General features: G+C 36.8%; 1 long non-coding RNA gene across 1 annotated transcript; it reads left to right on the top strand.

Moving 5' to 3' along the window:
* Window positions 1–11,412: 11,412 nt before the first annotated feature.
* Window positions 11,413–17,597, top strand: LOC148672809 (uncharacterized). The gene is made up of 3 exons (XR_015935880.1): window positions 11,413–15,148; window positions 15,783–15,892; window positions 16,822–17,597. It is a non-coding gene; the product is annotated as an uncharacterized LOC148672809 (long non-coding RNA).
* The last annotated feature ends 2,591 nt before the right edge of the window (window positions 17,598–20,188 follow it).

Here is a 20,188-nt window from a genome sequence, read left to right as displayed (position 1 = left end):
TTTTGTTTTTTTCTTTGGTATTGAATGTACTGCATATGGGTATTCTTTGGGAGCTTTCTTAAATGAGGGAAAGCCATTCAGGTTATCTAGATTGGATACAATCTCAAATGCATGTCCTTTTGGTTTCCTTTTGTGTTTCACTTTTGATTCTGACATAGTCCACTGATTGCACTTTGCCAATATGTTTTGAGAATTTAGAAATGTTTGAATCAAGTCCACATGTTATCTTCTCACATCAAAAAAGATCAGCGTCTTCTTTTAGTCTGTCACTGTAGGAAGTATTTTTAAGGACCGGTATAATTTTAAGTGCTGGCTAAAAATGTGTGGTATAAATAACATTAAAAATAAATTATTCAGGTAACGGAGTCTAATGGATTGTTAGTGAGTTACACAAATGTAGTGCAGCACAAGAGAAAGCACTATTTTACTGTGTGGAGACTGAATAGTAAAAAGGTTTGAATCCACATATCATATGTTAAGTGTTGGAGTATATTCACACAGTAAGGCATTACAATAACCTGGAGGTTGACTGTTCATTGCTTTATGCATGAGGTACAGAACTTTAAGGGATTGTCTACAGTACATTTCAAAGGGAGCAAGTGCAATTTACAGAGTATTGGAGTTATGTGCTGATACAGATTAGTATTAATTAGCATCCATGTTGTAGAAATCTGTCCATGCTAAAGTCTATCAAGTCTCTTAGTAAGTACACCAGTAAGAAAGGAATTATAGTAGTATATGGCTGATACTGTACAATAAATGCACACATCAATATTTATCTGTCAGATAAGAGTAAGGACTATAATCAAGCAATGTAATGCTGACATTCCCAACATGAACTTCAAATGGCAAAACTGAGTCAAAAGTAACACCAAGATTTCTGTCAAAAGTTTAATTTCAGCACTATTGACAGCAGCACTGACTGCTAAATTGCTAAGCAATGTTGGTAACCTGTAAGCAGAATTTCAAACCTGTCAAAATGTTTGTTGTGAAACAAACCATGGAAGGGACAGTTGCCCTATCATGCATTACAATCAACACAGGAAAGAGTACTGAATTGAAATACCATAGCAATTCATAGGTGCAGGTTTAAGGTTTATATATATTTTTTGTTTCTTGCAATTAGCTTTGAAGATGTCAAGAAATCCCTGTCTTGTTGCTGCATTTACAAATTTTGTACATAAGTTTACTATTCTTACGCAGCACAGTTTTCTTTATAAAGCAGCATATACTGCGAAATATCAATGTCTTGTACTTGAACATTCTGAACGTTTTGGATGAGAATAATGGTTGGCCTTTAGCCTGATGTAACAAGCAATGGCTTTTTTCATATTCTGGAACACTGCAGCAAACAGAAATTAGACACTTCCTGCTGTGTCCAAATTGAACTGGATAGGGCCATGTGAAACACAGCTTTTCAACCTTCAAATTGGTAATTTAATCTCTGTTTGATCTACGTAACTGTTGTCTGCTGTATCTAAGAAAAATTTTGACAAGCAAAATAACAGATGCCTCTTAACTTCTAGTATTCTGAAGCATTAATTATTTTTATTATATGCCTTCAGAAATACCCTTTAATTCCAACTAAATACTACCACCTGCATGTGTTTTGTTCCTGAATCTCATCTGTGTCCTCTTGCATGGTTTCCTTCAGCCCATCTTTGCGCTCAAAACCCTATCAACGGAGATGCTTCTTCAATTTGAGAAGCAGGTGAAAGTCATTTTGTAGCAGCAGGGAAGAAAAGGCAAAATAATTATGTTCTTTGAAGTGGTATGCTTTGACAGCAGAGTTTCTAGAGCATCCACATGTTCTAAAATCCTGAAGTAAAGAGTGATAGGCTTTGAAAGACTTTAAATGAAAGGAGTAATCTTAAGATTACATATTGTGCTGCATTTAATTTTGTTTTCCACTCTTAAAATGTGTAAAAGGAATTTAATAAGTATTAGTTTAAAGGAACTGAATCTCTGCAGTTACAAGCAACAAAAAAAAGTTCAAATTCCTTTAATGTTTTGACTAAAGTCAACCTAATGGTTTACTTGATTCTTTAAATTAAAACAAAAACATAAGAGCACAAATGAATTTGAAGAGGAAGTGTATTTGGAAATGATAACAGGAGGCTTTTTTCACACAAAGGGTGATGTGTGTGAAGCATGAAAGTGTGCCAGTCTCCTGGGAACCATTTTCTAAAGATGCTGGTTGAGATTGTTGGATAAATAAGCTCCTGACTCCACACAGAAATAATGGCCTGACGATGGGTGAGTCATGATGGGTGACTCTTGTTATTGCTTTAATAGCAGTGAAGATCTTGTTTTTTTGAATGTAGAATGTCGGTCACAGATTAAATCTAAAATCCCTCAGAACTTGTTTACACTTGCGAAAATAATAATAGCAAGCAAAAGTCAACAAATGATTCATTAGCAATGGTATAGAGTCCTCGGTCCTGTATCAGTTATTTCTACATTGAATTAGTTAAAATTTAATTAATAAGAGACTGCTCTCTATTGGTTCATTGCTCTCTGTTGTCCAGAAATTAATGAAAAAACTGTTTTTTTTTATTTTTTGAATCACCCAATAGCCAAGTGGTTTGTCTAAGTAGTACAAAGCATAAAATAGCAATCTAGAATGTGTTTGCCTGACTGATTGATAACTTTTGGGTCCTGAATTTGACTAAGCCCTGAGACACCTTCGCCCCTTGTCTGTATGAAGTTTTTTCCAGGTGCTTGAGTCTCAGGATCTGTTGTCTATGCTAATCATGATCTCTAAATCGTCCTTGATGTGTGTGTCCTGTAAAGGATACATCCAGAGTATAATTAATCCTGACCTTGTGTCCATTGCCTGCTGTGTTAAGCTTTAACTCAATACAGTCTGGACTAAGTGGTTACTGAAGGTGGATGGATGAATTCTCTCACAATCTGATAAGATTTGGGGATGCTAAAATGTTTAATGATTTCACTTTTTTGTTGGTGTTATTACTAGGAAAGGGCCTCTTTTGTGTAATTTCTTCAGAAAAGCTATTTTTTTCTCTTTTCCCGTTAGCATGATGAATTCCCTAATGTAGCAGATGTTACTGGCATAAGGATCTCATATTCAGGTTAGCATAGAAGGTAGCCATCTATTATGTGAAAACATTAAATGAAAAAACGATTCACTCCAGACAATGGTATGCAAGTGCTTCAAGGCTGTAATAAATAAAGATCAATTAGTGTGACAGGGCAAGCTCTGCCAAATCATAAGGAATTATGAGGATCTAATTACAACTGTATAATTCCCACCTGCCCTTTCTTTTAGACAGGTGGAAGTCATTAAAGCACAAAGGAAGTAAAATGGAGTCTGGAGCAATGACATAGAGTAACACAGTCAGTCCAAATATAATCAGCTTGAAAAACAGTTGCTCATGTCATTGGGGAATTTTTAGCTTGTATTGAAAGTGATTAGATATACAGCTTAGGTTTGAGCAAAATATGCATCAGGTACAAGAGCTCTATAAGTTGAAATAAAAGATATCTAAGTGAAATATATCTTAAAGGTGGAAAACCTCCCTGCGCGACCTGTAATGTAGTGTTTGGCTAGGAATCCATCTCCGTGTTTCTCTGATTCAGCAGAGATGCCCAGAATCTTGGCAAGGAGTTGTCCTCACAGAACAATAGCAGGTAATCAATATAACACTGAAAACACAGTAGGTATGCAGAACTGTGTGCACAGTCTTTCCTGAGACCATTTACAGTACAGCTGTCTTGAAGCAAAAATCAGTTATCTTCAAGTTAAATTTATACTAATTTCTAAATTAAGTTAATTTATAATCTTTTATTCCATTGATTTAAAATCACTAAATTTTTTAAAACATTTGTCAATAGACTTGGGTTCATAGAAGTCAAGGGTAACAGAAACTTGTGTATTTTTTCTAGAGTTGTGCTTGCCTTGCAAGAAAACATTTATTAGTGTTTAAAAATTAATGGAGAGGTCACTTAAATGTAAGCTTGTGAACTTTGACACTCTTACTTTTCAAGTGGTATGTATTTTCTGTTCAATTCACACACATCAGTTATTTCAAGCCACACTGAATGGATTGTTGCTTTTGGAAACAGGGATATTTCAATCTATATTTCTGGAACAAAAAATCACTGTTCCACGCTATTCAACCTGGAGGTACTATCTGCTTCTAACTTAAAAACACATTTCAGTAAACTCCAAAGAAAATTACAGTTAAAAAAACCTGCATGGTTTTCCTGTTTCCATCAGTTGGAAACATCTCTACAACTCCCCTTACAAACAAATTCTGCTTATAAGACAGCATAATTGATGATCTTCAGTTATTTGACTATTTGATCTGACTGCAGTAACTGAATCAATGACTGTTGATAAGTAACCAGCTTCTCTCCAGAGCCTCAGGATTTAAAATAAGAAATTCTCTTTGCAAATTTCAGAGGGAAAACACAAGAAAAACTTTTTGAAGTACAGTAAAATACACTATAAAATGATGAATATCATTGGCTTTCTCAATCCACGTTGTCCTGCTAATGGCTGATATGTCAAGATGGCAACCCAGAGTATAATAATAATAATTGCTTACACTTATATAGCGCTTTTTCTGGACACTCCACTCAAAGCGCTTTACAGGTAATGGGGACTCCCCTCCACCAATGTGCAGCATCCACCTGGATGATGCGACGGCAGCCATAGTGCGCCAGAACGCTCACCACACATCAGCTATCAGTGGGGAGGAGAGCAGAGTAATGTAGCCAATTCATAGAGGGGGATTATTAGGAGGCCATGATTAGTAAGGGATTTTTAATGACCACAGAGAGTCAGGACCTCGGTTTTACGTCTCATCCGAAGGACGGCGCCTGTTTACAGTATAGTGTCCCCGTCACTATACTGGGGCATTAGGACCCTCATGGACCGCAGGGTGAGCGCCCCCCGCTGGCCCCACTAACACCTGTTCCGGCAGCAACCTTAGTTTTTCCCAGGAGGTCTCCCATCCATGTACTGACCAGGCTCACACCTGCTTAGCTTCAGTGGGTTGCCAGTTGTGAGTTGCAGGGTGATATGGCTGCTGGCTGCTTTGCTCATACTGCTGCTGGCAGTATGAGCAAAGATCACAAAAGTAGGCCAAGAAGTGTTGTCTTTCTATTCTCTCTGCATTTACTTTTTATCTATTCTAGACATTATCTTGTTCTGCAGTATTTCAGAATGGTTTTGAAAGATAAAGAACATTTCCATTTTGTCTTTAAGCATATGTTAGCTAAAATCTCCTACTAAATGGACTGTCTAGATTTATTACAAAGGAATAAAAACAGATTTTGCCATAATAGAGGAGTCTCATTTGAAACAACTCATTTACTAATAAATATTACTACATGTACAGTATGTGGCAGTCTCTTCTGCTGCAGAGAACAACCACAGGGTGCTATTTTATTTTTATTTCTGTTTTAGGGCCATGGAGTGACAATCTATTATAAACTAGCATTTCAGATAAAAAAAAATATTTCATTTACTGTATTTCAATAAGATGCTTGAACCAGATCCTGGCTAAATCCTGATAGAACTCTCCAATTTTGGTATTATTCTGAGTGCACATACAGTATTAATGTCATCATAGATCATAAGCTTCACAGATAGAAATAAAAGCAGGCAAATTCCCAATTCTGAAATCACGTGTCTGATCAGCGTGCAATGGTGCAGATTAATACATATGATTCAAATATTACACGGTAACCCTGCAGTAATGAAATAATTAACGCTCTTTTTCTTTTGTTTATTCTGTCTTTGGAACCACTTGTCAATCTATGAATTCTACCTCTATTTGTGTTAGCAATACTCAATAGTGTATATCACCCTATGTTAATACATGATTAGCTGCATTATGTACATTAGTAATGTACATTATTAATACATAAAATACATACATTACTACAGAATATGTACACAATGTCTCCCAAACCGTGCTTGATCTACAATTTCTGATGACTGCAGTGTTCAGAGTCACTGAGAATCAGAGTGTCATCGTTGCAATGGACAACACCAGCTTGTCTCTAATTCTTGAATAAAAAAGCTGTTGATGAACTATCATCACAGTTGCATGTCAGCTGAAGGTCAATGTGTTGCAGAAAAGATGGGTGGGTCGCTGAGCACACCCTTTGGATTTTATTATTATGATTTAGGCCAGTGGGGTTTGCCAGACTAAATCTAATTTGCATGTTATTTTCCGAACAAAAGACCGAAAACACACCAAGAAAAAGAAAATCAACAAATTGAAGAGAAATATTTTCATATTATTGATGGGGCTGTTTAGTTCTGTTTTCTAAAATAAATGAAAGAACCATTTCTGGATGCATATCTGTGCTATGTAACAGTGAATATGAAATATGAACAGTGAAACACAAAACAGGATACAATTGGAAGCTGAAACCCTGGCTTCTTTTAATAGATGACTGCATGAGATGCTCTGGATCACTTGGCTTCTAACTGACAAACAGGCAAGATACTGTAGGCCTCTCATTTTATAACCTTTATAATTTTATGTAATTTTACACTGGTTTGGCAGTAATACGATAATTTATTGGATGCAATATAGTTAAATATTTTACTGTAAAATAGTCAGATCTGGCCAGTTGAGTTTAAAAGACAACTGGCATTAATTTTTAGGTCACGATCATGTCTCATAAAAGTTATACGCGTCTTTTTTTTTAAAGAGGTTAAGTCTGTGAGAATTCATATGAGCCAGCAGGGCAGGTTGCATTGATTATCTCATAAAACATGTTTTCATTATAATTTAGAAAATTTAAAATAACTTTTTTTGCTTCAATAAAAAATGCCATTTTCAGTTTTATAAGCAATAAATTAAATGATTGTGTAACAGCTTTGCAAATGCAAAGCTGATTGCTGATTCTAAACTGACTTGTATTTTTTCCTGTGTAAACGCTGTTACAATGATTTACAGAAAGGTTAATAAAAGACTGAACACATATTAAGGGCATATGTACAGTCCGGTATGAGAATGGAAGTTTTGTTAAAATACATTTTCGGGAACGTCAATAACTCTTTCCTTGTTGAGTGTGAGTGAACACACAGCTGATATGCTTTATTCTGGACTTGAACTGTTGTAGAAGTGATGCCTAAAACTGTTTTGACAATTAGTTTTTTCATTTAGCCAGACCCTATAACATCAAACATAATAGTGCATTATTGTTGCTCCCCATATACATTTGAACTTTGATTCTTCTGTAAAATCCAAAACTACACTGCCCAGCTTAGGATTTGACACACTGTACTGCAAAAAAACATTAACTATTAATAGTAATGCATGAAGTTAATTGAATTCATACAGTGGGTGTAGACTGCATTGGTATTAGGTTGTATCACGCTGTGATCTCCTTCAAAGAGATAGTGTTGAGGAATTCTCTCAGAGTTTGTCAGGTTTGCTGCTTGTGGACTTGCATAGTTGCCATTCAGCATCAGTTACCAGGATGTCAATAACAGGCCGGCCTTTCTCCTTCTCGGTGTCTCTCAACCAGGGTCACTTACATTCCACACATGGTATAATTTATACACAGCAGAGCCTGCCCGTAGGCAATTTCTTTTGGTCCGACATTGGTGAGTATGGATTAGAGGTATCTTGAAATGCAGCTAACCTCGGCTTTCTGAAATATTTATTATTAATTTGCTGTCTTAGATGTTTTGCCAAACATACTTCTCTCAGATTCTGTTGTGTGCCTTTCCCTTCTCGGTAGTTTGAGCGTTCGGCTTTCCTGGGGATGAAAGTGAGGGTAGGCACATCATTTCATGATGTATCCACAGTACACAGGTTAGCAATTCATCTGAAGCTCAGCTTTAAAGTGCTGGCAATGTGACCCTGTTTGGAGAGAAAAAATTGATCAAAGTGGCAGGGCCTGTAGAAATCCGAGGTAAATCTTTACCTTTGTCTGTATTTACACTTTGTCGCATGTGTGCTTGAAAAAGCACAAGGTAGTTTTTAGAATTACTGTATATGTGTACTGTACTTAAACATGACTACAAATACCAATACGATTTTTAATTCATCATTGAGTTATAGAATACAATACTTGTTTCATTAAATAAAATGAACTTTGTTTTTCAGGTTCATGGATTCGCATTTGGATAAGAGGAAAACCAGAGCTGCGCTTACAGTGATTACTTGAAGCGCATTCAACAAGCATGCAAGTTCTGTGCTATGTTGAACAGAAGGTTTAATCCCTGTCAGCGCCCTGTAGAAACTGACCTACAGTATCTCCCTTTCCACATCATAATTACACTTCTCTTCTTCCTTTGATTAAGCCATACTGTATATATAATATAACTCACAACCAATCATGTGCCATGGTGGTGGCGGGGGGGAGTCCCCATTACCTGTAAAGCGCTTTGAGTGGAGTGTCCAGAAAAAGCGCTATATAAGTGTAAGCAATTATTATTATTATTATTATTATGGAGTACAAAGCCAGTGTTTTCAAAGAGGGAAGTATTTTATGACCTTGTTCTATCAGAGAAAGAAGTGATTTAACATAGCAATGAAGCATTCAACAAATTCTATGAGGCAGATGATGGTTGTACACACCTTGTTATTTAAAGGTTATTTAAAACAATTACTGGTGTCACTTACTGTACAGTCGGTTGATTTTATTGTTCTAACGCCTGAGCTTCCCAGCTGGAAGCATTAGGTAGATACACGTATCGGACGCTAGATGGCACTGTTGGTCTACAAACCACAAAACTCAAAGACGGCCGCTCCTCTCTCGTCATGTATTGCCCCAGCTAAAGGAGCACCGTTTAATAAAATAAATAACAACTGCCTTAAAGGCACTAACATATGGGAATAGTTTGTTCCATTACATTATTAATGGGTTTATGGTGAAGGTAAATGAGATGCACTTTTCAGTGCATCACCATGGACTCTACAGTCCCAAGTAGAAATAAACATATCTACAGTAAATGCAATGGTAATGTAGCACTCCAGTTGCTACTGCGATTGTCTTTACTAATACTATTTTACTACAATTTGAAATTAATGTCATTATTTTTTTAAAGAAAATGTTTCCTAAATGGTAAAAAAAAAAAAGTATCAGTCATAAAGTTAGAGCCGTCACGACAATTACAAAATGAAGGTAGTGGAATTCTAAATCAAATACAACCATCCATCTTACAGTGCAGTATAAGAGTATACAAGTAAGGTTACAACATGAGATATTCAATTTTCTTCTATTTTAGCAAACTTGGACTGGGGTACAAGAGTATCCTTAGTGTAATAACAATTTGAATTTTACTCCTTAATTCCTTCTATTTATAGCAGTGCCAATTTCATAAACCCTTATCAGGTCTTAAATAGTGTACAGCACTGGATGAAACAGGACACTGGGTGGAAATCCATCAGTAGCAGTAGTGTTCATTAGCAAAACGTTGATTTCTACTCTCTTGTCTTTTGATATTTCCTTCCCAGGATTCAATAAAAATTAAATAAAAAATAAATAAAATTTCCACAGCAGTATCACTGCATGTACATTTGCAGGCCTTTCTGGAATGTTTGACAACCATTGATATAACATACCAATGTGATACTGTATTAGGTAGCATTTCATTTATTTAAAAAAACTTAGCAATCTACTATGTATAGAGATAGCAAAATATGAGCCAATATGTATAAATATTTCCCTTGTTCCTGTAACTATTTCCAGTACTGTATATCCACAAAACCACCACCAATCAATGTTTATTCCTCATATGACACATACTGAACTATTTAAAAAGATGGTACAGATTCTGGAGAGATCCATCGACTGGTATTTACTTTATTTAAAAACTTTAGGCAAGATCAGATTCCACATGTGCAATGTAAGCATAGTTTGATGACCACTTTCCACTTCATTTTTCTGTGAGTTCCATGATTTTACAGGTGATGAGAGGGAGGCTCGTATGGCTCTCATTGTACAATGAAAAGACCTTTAAGTGGTGAAGAGTGAGATTTATACTGTATAATGATGGATATATTTTAGCAGCTTTTAAAAAAATTATGAAGTGCCCGCTGGGCAGGTGCCTTTTCTATTAGCTACAACTATACACCAGATATCCACTGCTAAGTCTTACAAACCTTTTAAGACTTCTCCTGGCTTTCTGCTTTTAATTTTATTACCTCCGATACATACATCTATATATAGTGTGTCAGCACGAACAGTTAAGGAACATGCCTGTCACTGTTCTCTAAAGGTTTCACCAGAGATCAGACATGATGTTCCCATGAGTGTAACCTAAAACAGATGCATACGTTTTATTTCAAAACAGATGGGATCACAATATTAATGACACAATATGTAAGCTACAAAATCCCCTCCCTTAAGACCAGGATTACAAATAACTCCTGCTGAAGAACGTACAATAAAGGTTTAGTTCCCCATTCCTGTCTAATGTCCGTCCTCTTACGCCAAGCAATCCTGCAAATGCATTTTCTCTTTGTGTTGTCTGTCAAGTTTATCCTTTAAAATGTAGCTAACGTAAAACATTTATAATTTCATAGTGTCATGCCGACCGGTTACTTTGCAAAATAATCCCACATAATCTAACAAGGCAAAGGTCAATACAAAGGAACCCCATGGTTCATTCAGGTACCTGCCAAACGACTGAAAAATTACAAATATTGGTTCCTATTTAAGATCAAGAAGTGGGAATGTGTAAGGCTGACATACTGTGCAAAGTGCGGCAGCTGTACTCTTATAGGTAAGTTAAATATTGTTTCTGAAATGTTAAAAATTTTCTTTTAGTAATAGAATATTTTTAACAAAGATTAGAATATTAAAACAGAGTTAAGATTGTCAGTTTAACAAAATGTAAGAGATTCCGAACCATCTACTATGCAGAAGTAAAATCTTCATCAGACCTAAAACTGGGATAAAACAATCACCTTTCAGCAGGACCAAAACACAAAGCCAACGCTACACTGAACTGGCTTAAAAATAAGAAAGTGAATGTCCTCAGGTGGTCCAGTCAAAATATAGACTATGTGAAAATAATTGAAAATTGGTACAACTTAAACGAATCTGCCGAGAACAATGGACATCATGATGGTGTGCAAAGTTGGTAAAGACTTACGGAAACAGATTTATCGCAGTAATTTTCTGTTTTGCCAGGCCAAATTTCAGGTCTGGGCATTTAAGAAAGGGAAACAAATTTTAATGTGTCCATATATCCAACGGACTCATCTGTGAATTGACAAAAGACATTCTACAGATTTTCAATACAATACATTTTTGGGTGCATGTACAATATTTATGATACAGTCAACCTTTATTCATGTTACTTCTTTTATTCATCACAAATTATTTGTGCAAGGCTGATTATGCAGTGTTATCAAAAAACCAAAGTCTGAAACAAATGTCTTTAAAAAAGATTTGACTTATACTGTATATGTTACATACTGTATACAGAAAAAATATATTTTATTTCTCAATACAGCTGCCTCCAGCACTGATATGACAGTAGGAAATTACAGAGATAGCCAGCGTACTGGGACTACTCATCCTTTTTGTTCCATGAAGATGAAAATAAAGTGGAGCAGAAAATTAAAAAGCACTGAACATATCTCTCTTCAGTAGGCCGGATGCTCTTGTCCCTACTTGGTTGGGTTCTTCCGTTATCCTCTCTCTGATTTGCAGTTCCATCTGCCCCATATGGAAACCAGAAAGACTGAAACAGCTCCAGAACACATAATGGTCTGCTTTAAGGTACAAAAGTCGGGTCCAACAGAGATCAGCTGTTCAATGCTTATTTATTTGCAGCTGAGACTTCAGGGTAATGCAATCCATATGGCTTTTTCATATGGTCCAGAAGGCACAATAATAATTAGCCATACAGATTATTTCTACTTACTCAAGCAGATTCAGTGGAATAAGAAATACAAAAGAAATACTCATCTGGATCATTGTAGCATCAGACAGCATGGGTGCTTAAACACCATTCCATTTTGCCACCCTGTCTCAGAGGCACACTAAAGAATTTCAGTCCAAATAAAGCTCCACACTCATGAGAGCAACAGCAGCCCCTGCAGTAGTGACTTGAACCCAAATCCCACTGGTTAATGGGATCAGTAAGGGTATGGCTTATTTTGTTTCACTATACTAAGACTAAATAAAAATATTGCCCTGTGATGCCTTGCAATGCAGAGCAGAAAATGAAGCCAAAGAAGAACAAAATGAGAGACACAGGGGGAGTGAAATTTCTAGCAAGTACTATTAAAGTATTATTTATTGTATTTTGTAAGTGGTGTACATTTCCTTCTACTTACACACTACTTAACTGCTCTGCTCTTAGGTGCTTGGTTCTGTTAAGATCCAATAGATTTCCCAGCCTTAGCAATATTTAAAGTGGCTTTCACTACAAATATAAATGTTTTTTGATAATTAAATGTGCAGCTTTAGCCAAATGGTACCCAACTGCAGACTAAACATACTGTACATATTAAAACGAGTCAAGAGTGCATAATTTCATATCAGACATATTTCTCAATACAGCTGCCTGTATCTTGAGGTTGTGATTGCCTAGTCTTAATCCTTTCAAGCTCTTGTCTACCTTTTATCTTTCCTTAGCAGCTCTCTACTCTCAGGCTAGGTTCCTTCTGCTTTAAACCATCTGCATTTCACATTCCTTACAAACACCCCCCTTGATCCATCATCCCTTCAGAACTATCATCCCATCTCCCTTCTCTTGCTCTCTAAAACCCTTGAGTGGGCAGCATACCACCCAATTTCCATTTTCGCACTGCTTCAGGCTCTTCAGTGTGTGTGTCAAGCTCCACTGAAACTGCTTTCCTTCCTGTTGTAGATTTTCTTCAGGCTCATGCTGCCTCCACACCTCTCCTCTTGATGACCCGTAAAGTTTTTTGAAACATCGCTGTGTGTTGACTGGTTCAGATCCTTGAAGATTGCCTTTAGCAATGTTGAACATTTGTCCTGAGAAAGGACATATGTTTTAAGCCCACTGAACATTAACAAAATTCTGTCCACCTAGAACCTGTCCAGAGGTCCTAGTGAAAGAAATTAGTAACTACACTGCAAAGATCAATTGGGACTGACGTCTGTCAGCTTTTCAACAAGCACAATGTAAATATGGAAATGTTCATTAACCTTTACAGCAAAGCTACTGTAAAGGAACAAGTTAAAGGTTTATTCCATGCTGAAAAGAGAAGAAAGGAAACACAACGTTTCAGCTGTAGAGCCTTCTTCGGGGGTGAGCCAAAATGTTGTGTTTCCTTTCTTCCCTTTTCAGCATGGAATAAACCTTTAACTTGTTCCTTTGCAGTCTGCGCATGCTGACGCAGCTACCTACTAAAGCTACTGTAAGTACACTGGAAGAAAGTGAACTGTGGTCAACTTAAGCCATGTTGTTGAAGCCAATACTTTCAAGCAGGTTTGTTTCAAGAATTGGCTGGATGAGATCCTTGGATCAATTAAATACTAACTACCACACTGGACAGATGGGCAGATTGAGCACCTAGCATTTTTAACCTTTTTTACTGTATGTTTCTATGTTCTAAGCCACAGGTTGTTTTTTCAAGTGCCACGGTACTAAGAAAGTAGTAATCAGTTGGACACTGCGAAACACAAAGTGTAGTGAGAGAGCAGGATGCTTGATTATTTTTGTGTACACTTCTCTAGGTGGAAGACAATACTGTTAAAGAATGGAAAATAGCTTTTGCTTCTTTATGTTTGATGCATATACAAGATATAATTAACAAGTACATTTCCAAATCACAAAGTACTTCTTCTTTTGATAAAGAGGTGAAAAGAACACTCTTAGACTGTGCAGTTAAAAAAAAAACTTAGATCAGGGGAGTTCCTTAACTAATTGTGATGTACAGTCAGTCGATAACTCATAACTTTGATCCCCTTCTGTGTTTGGCTTCACAAAAGTTTTGAGCTATGAGCAACAAAGTGCTTTGAGTTAACTCTTACTAATTTCAGACTCCTCATGTTTGTTCTTTTGTTCAGAGGTGCTGAGTAATGTCACAGCAGCCGCAGTGAGTGACTGAAAAGTACACACGGCATATCTGGCACACAACCTGGCTGTTGTTAACTGCTGCCGTGCGTTTTTTTAACTTGAATTGCTGTTGTTGGCTTTCACTGAAGGAGGTTGCACTGCCCTGCTATGTCATGACCACCCATCCTACAGTAAACCAAATAGTGAAATGCTTTGATGTTGAAAATGTAATATCATACAATAAATGCTTTAATATTACAACTATGTAATACATCCACAGGCAAAGGCAAAATGGAACAAATTGCCAATTTTGTAATAGAAACACCTGGCATAGTGTTTTCATTCCTGGAAACGTCCCAAGAAAAAGAAGACATTTGGTCATCTTCACTGTATTGCAATGGTCTTAATTCTCAAACTGCTAATTGTTCTCATTCACTGTAAAAATGGAAAACATCCCAACCAGGTGTTTACTTAACCTTTTTTTTTTCTTTAGTCTCTCCACATTGTTTTAGATTTGCATGGTACCCTTTTCCAAATTCCAGTATAAATAATAGGCCTTGATTTTTATTTTAATTTACTTGCATCATCCTATTTATTGTACTTGTGACCAAGACACGTGACCAATTGGACTTAAGCGGCTGGAGGAACCCTCACGTCCTGAGGCCGTGTCTGATATGATGTCTTTCTCAGCTGTCAGTCCATCAAAACCTGGTTGCTTGTTAAGAGCCTTTTAGTCAGAAAATAAGGGGGATAATGTGCTGGTTAAAATTGTATCTGGTTCTGTATGTCTTGCAGTCTAAACAAACAAGCAGATCAGTTAAGGCACTAATTATTGATTAGTGATTCGTGATTAAGGGCTCAGCTGGAATGAAATCCAGAAGACACAGGTGTCACTCACAATGGAGACCCACTGGTGAAGAGAGTGGTGTGCACGCATCTCTCTTTGATTCCTTCTGCAAGTAGAAGTTCTATGTTTTCCATTTCTGTGTGAAACCTTTTGTCAATGTTGCTGTTACCAGCTCTGAGAATAAAACACAGTCATAAGTCACAGCAATTGATGTAATTTTTTATATTATACTTTTTCTTATGTGTCAAGGGACACTCTAAATCTCACATTCCATGACTGAAACACTGCATAGTGTGTGAGCGAAGACATCGAAAATGAACTTCGTAAGTTTACTGCAAAATGTTTTTTTAACACCCCCCTACTTAATAGTTGCCAAGGAGAGGAGCTCAGTGTAGCCTAAAAATTTGTCAGCGTTTCTGTGATACCAATACACTCAGCTTAAGGTGCAGCATTTTTCGAATTCAGTAATTTGAAGATTTGTTTTGGAGTATAAGAAAAGAGCTTTTGTCAAAACAAAATGTGAAACAACTGTCCTAGCAGTAAACATTTTTATTTTTACTGGAAACATTAACTGAGGTTAATGCAGGCTTAATAAATTGTTCCACTTCAAAGAGACACAGAAACATTCTATATATCTGGACTGTATGTTTGCAGAACCCCATGCCTATTTGTACCTTAGGGCTATGTTTACTGGGTCCCATTAAAAATGGTGTGCATGCCCTGCATTTAATAAAAATACTTGGATAGGAAAGGGAGCAACATGCCAGTTTTATAGTCCCAAGACTCTGATGGAACCCAGATGACTGTAGCTATCTTGCAAACCATGCTTTAAATTTATTTGAATAAATATTTAGGAATATATATATACAAATAATTATTTCACTGTTAAACAAATGGAAGAATTGAGATATTTTATTGTAAAGAAACGGTCACTTTACTTTCTTGTCTTCAATACAGAAAATTGCTATCTTCAATAAATAAAGAGGTTACAGCAGAGAGTCATCTTGTTTTTGAAGTCGTTTTCATAATGGCATAATTGTTTGTCAAATTCTATCATTCAGACAGAGGTGAGTCTGGCATAAAACAAAAGCCCTTAATATGTGATATTTTTTCTTTGACAGGTGATATACTTCATACACTATTTACTGTACTGATCTGTCAAGTGAGCTACAAAAAGTGAGGTGAAAATATCAAGCCCAGAAGAAATACCCACAACCACGACTGCACCACATTTGTCCCCTTCCCCATTCACCCTCAGACCCTCTTTTCTGATTTTCCACAGGTTGTAAAGCAATAATTTTCCACTGATTACTAGCTAATCTACATAATGATGAAGAGATCATCTTTGTCTTGTCTGGGTCATGTAGGGTCAAATGTGGAAGCTGCATACAGTAGCAAGAACTTCTTTAATGCTATCTTCAATTAAATAAATCCAGCTGCCTATATTTTTTTCAATCCGATTTCATGGCAGAACAGATAACCTGTACAAATGATGTGTAAGGTTGATCTCTGAAATGAAGCAGTTCATTCTTCAAGTATTCTAAGACAAAAAATTCAAAATCCTGCCATTCTGCTTTAAGCTTACAGTATGTTGGTGGTTTGTCACTCTTACAACTTTTTTACTTTTCGCCTGTTTTCATCTGCTTGTGATTAATCTTTCTGGTTTTCATGCTGACCTTGAAACTGAGTTGTTTTATTTGTCGGAAAGATGGCTCTCTACAGTTATTAATGTTAGGCTGTAAGAGACTTTGACTAAAATCTGAAAATGATTAAACCCAAATTATTTGTAAAACTTGGCAAATGCATAGAGCTTCATTCAGATTTCCCCATTAAATGAGATGTCTTCATCACAGATGCAAAGAGAAAATTAAGCTTTTGGAAAATAATGATAATAAAAATATAGGATACTGGGTGATCATCCACTTTAAAGCTTATCATACTTTATTGATGATCAGACATCTGCTGCCTTCTACAATGCATGGTTTCTTATCTTCAGCCTAAGAACTGCAACTTTATCCATGGTACTGGTGCAGAGATTGTGAAGTCCTACAAGTTCCTTGGTGTACATCTGGATAAGAAAAAGGACTGGGCATCAATTTTGTTTGTAAGAATGGCTAGTCAAAGCTTTTTTTTCTTAGGAAGCTTCAGGCTTTTAATGTTTGTGGTAGAATGCTGGCTATGTTTTATCATAGTGTGGTGGCTAGTATGGTCTTTTATCCATCTGTGTGTTTGGGGGGGGGGGGTAACATACAGAAGACAGCCTCTATCTGATTTAATAGATTTATTTAAGAAGATGGGTGCAATTGTTGGGACACAGCTGCAGTTTGTGGAGGACATTGTATAAAAACGGATCCTGAGGAAGGCCACATTTACAGTGGGAAATGTGTGGCATCCTCTCCACACAGTGATTTTGGATCAAAAAAGCCTCTTCAGTGGTTGCTTTTTAGTTCCCCGATGCACCACAGAGAGGTTTAGGAGATCCTTTTTACCCATGGCCATCCATGTACTGAAAAGCTTTAAAGATTTTAAAGATTTTTTATCTTGGACTTTTACTGTTTTTTTTTACTGGCCATGTTTTAAGAATAGTGAACTGTACAGTTTGATCAATTGTGTTAACGTGCTGTGTGAAAGTACTGTACAGTATATGTCTGTTTTTGGAACAATTGTCTTGTCTGTGTAGTGCTTGTATGCTCTTTTTTGTCTCTGAACTGTTTTGGCAATTGAATTTCTCCCCTTGGAGGTTAATAAAGTATATCATATTTTAACAGTCAATTTGTGTCATGGCACTTACAGGTGCAATCTTATGTAAAAGACTAGCAACAGGGAGTAATAGGATCTTCTGTTCCACTCTCCTGTTCACAGTCACTGCACTGATTGGGGCAAAAAAGATGTTGCCACTAACTCTCTGCAGTGTTCCCTCCCTCACACAACCAAAAATTGTATTTGGTGTCTCTTCAAAGACACCAAGCCAAACCCTGGAGAAGCTCTTCACTTTGCCTATGCCAAACTACTGAAGAAAAACAAGATACTGTACTGTATGTGTTGGAGATGAAGGGGAGTAGGGAGTTGCAAAGGAAAGGAACATACCCTTTCCTCCTATACACTTGTTATTATAAAATAACAACGCTGGCCTCAGTCCATAACCACAATATTGTTTTCCATTAATATAGTTCTTGCAGCGATAAGTAAACTGCATAATATGTATTCACAATACAGGACTAACAAACATGTGTGCTTACACTTGAAGGCCTGGAGGAACTCAGCCTAATATTATGAGGAAGGTTCATTTCCATGGTAACTACATTGCACTTTGCTGTTCTTCTATATGGGCCTCTTTTTCTTGATATTTCTGGACTATTTCAAGTGTCCTAAATGCTGGAAGTCTGTGATCCTGGTTTGAAATATAAGCACACAAAAAAAACCCTGAAACCATACATGTTGTGCTTCTATAGGCAGAACTTTTACTATTGTTTACTTGCAAAAGGGTGAATATAAGAACAACTCAATGCTTTAGATATACAGTACTGTAAACCTGATGAAGACATGAACACAAGGGAATGGGTATGACAATCCCTAATTTTGACAGACTAAGCTTTGCAGGAAGTGATCATAGATAAAGATACAGTAGGTAGAGACTGACAACCAAATGTCAGGAGACTTGAGGAATGTCTTAATAAATATTTAATAAGACAGCACCACACATATAGCATTTTGTGAGCAATATATACTTAATTAACTTACAGTATGTGACTTGTGAGCAGTACACTTCATGAGATTCTGACACGACTTTGTCTTGCAAGTCACTTATTATTGCTAACACATCTGTAGTAACTGATTAGAGCTGCAGTGTTTGCTGAAGGAAATTGCAAGTGTTCCAAGATCAAACTATGGATCAACAATGGTTGTGCAGGTGTGTCAGCCCTTTAAGAGAAAGGCATATCTGGTGAAAGTACTGTATGTCACACATAACTGAAGTCACTCAACTCTGTTTGCCAGCTTTACTGGACCCATGCCAATTTAAAACTAAGCACAAGGTTCAGACCTGTGCAGAGGGCAGGCCTGTCCAGCGGTTGAATGGGCTTGGCTCTGGGTCCTTTGACATGTTGAAAAACGAGATGTCAATCAACAGCAAATGGAATGGAATAAGAAGAGGTAATGATGGGCTGAGACACCTTGTGTGCCATTTTGAAAGTCACCTTCATTCTGACACTCCCCAGAGATGGCATCCCACAAAACAAAGGACTTTATTTCAACACTCTTTCAAGAAAGAAGGCATCATTAAAACACTGCCATTTTCTCACACAACTGTCTGCCCCTATGTTTAATTATGTACAATATATAGCATTCTTTCATTGCTAAAGAGCTTTGCCCACCACTACCCTGCAAGTCTGCCAATGATGTTATAATAGTTTAAGTACAGTAGGTAGCTGCGTCAGCACATGTAGGCTGCAATGGAACAAGTAAAGGTGTATTCCATGCTGATTCCAGTCTGATTAATAATCCATACAAGTATCCACATCCTCTTTTTCACATTTTGTTAGTTATATTCATCTTTCCTTCTATTTGTGTATCATAGCTTCAATTTAATCAGCAGGATTGCTTTCAATTAAATCAGTAGGATACAATGGATTCCTTCTTTTGTAATTACACTGGCACAAATTATACACTTTTGCCAAAATGTGTCAGCAAACTTGTTCTTTTTTAAAATGTTTTGATACATTTAGTAATATGGAAACAAAATCGAGAATATGGCCCATATGTGGTGTAGCTGAATGTCTAGACCTCCTATTGTCAATTCTAATAAAAATAGTTTCCAAAAAAGCTCTTTTCTAGGCAGGTGTGTAGGGCAAGGGTATTAAACCAGTGGGGGGCTGTGAAGCTCACTGATGAAACACTGTAGTCAGTTTGGCCTGATCAGCACTTCTATACTGTTACCTTTACTCTGCTTCAACAACTGCTGAAGATAAAGTAGCAACATCAACCTCTTCTTCAGGGAGTCATTAGCTTACAGTAAATGGGATGACAGGCAAAATACAGACTGTATAAACCAACACTTTAAGAGTTCCAATCCAGCTTCCAAACCTTTGAATCTGCATCAAAGGCGTAAAATATTCTCTCAGGCTCTGGTTCCCCTTTTGTAGTGGCTAACTGGGCTCACGACGGTCATTAAAGATAAGCAACAATGGCACAATGGTCAATCCCTTGTGTCTTTTTTGTTTGTTGTGTTTTTTTCCCTCCTGCAAAGCTGTCGTTTTTTTTTTGCTCTGCTTCCAAACCAGATGCAGCAGGCAACTTCTGTGAACATCCTTCGCAGCTGCTTGTCATGGCAAATGACAAAGGCACATTAATCCCTCAGATAAGGA

This window comes from Lepisosteus platostomus, chromosome 4, assembly GCF_059453375.1.
Source record: "Lepisosteus platostomus isolate fLepPlt1 chromosome 4, fLepPlt1.hap1, whole genome shotgun sequence".
In the NCBI taxonomy this organism is placed as follows: domain Eukaryota; kingdom Metazoa; phylum Chordata; class Actinopteri; order Semionotiformes; family Lepisosteidae; genus Lepisosteus; species Lepisosteus platostomus.
This window is presented reverse-complemented; position numbering and strand designations above follow the sequence as displayed.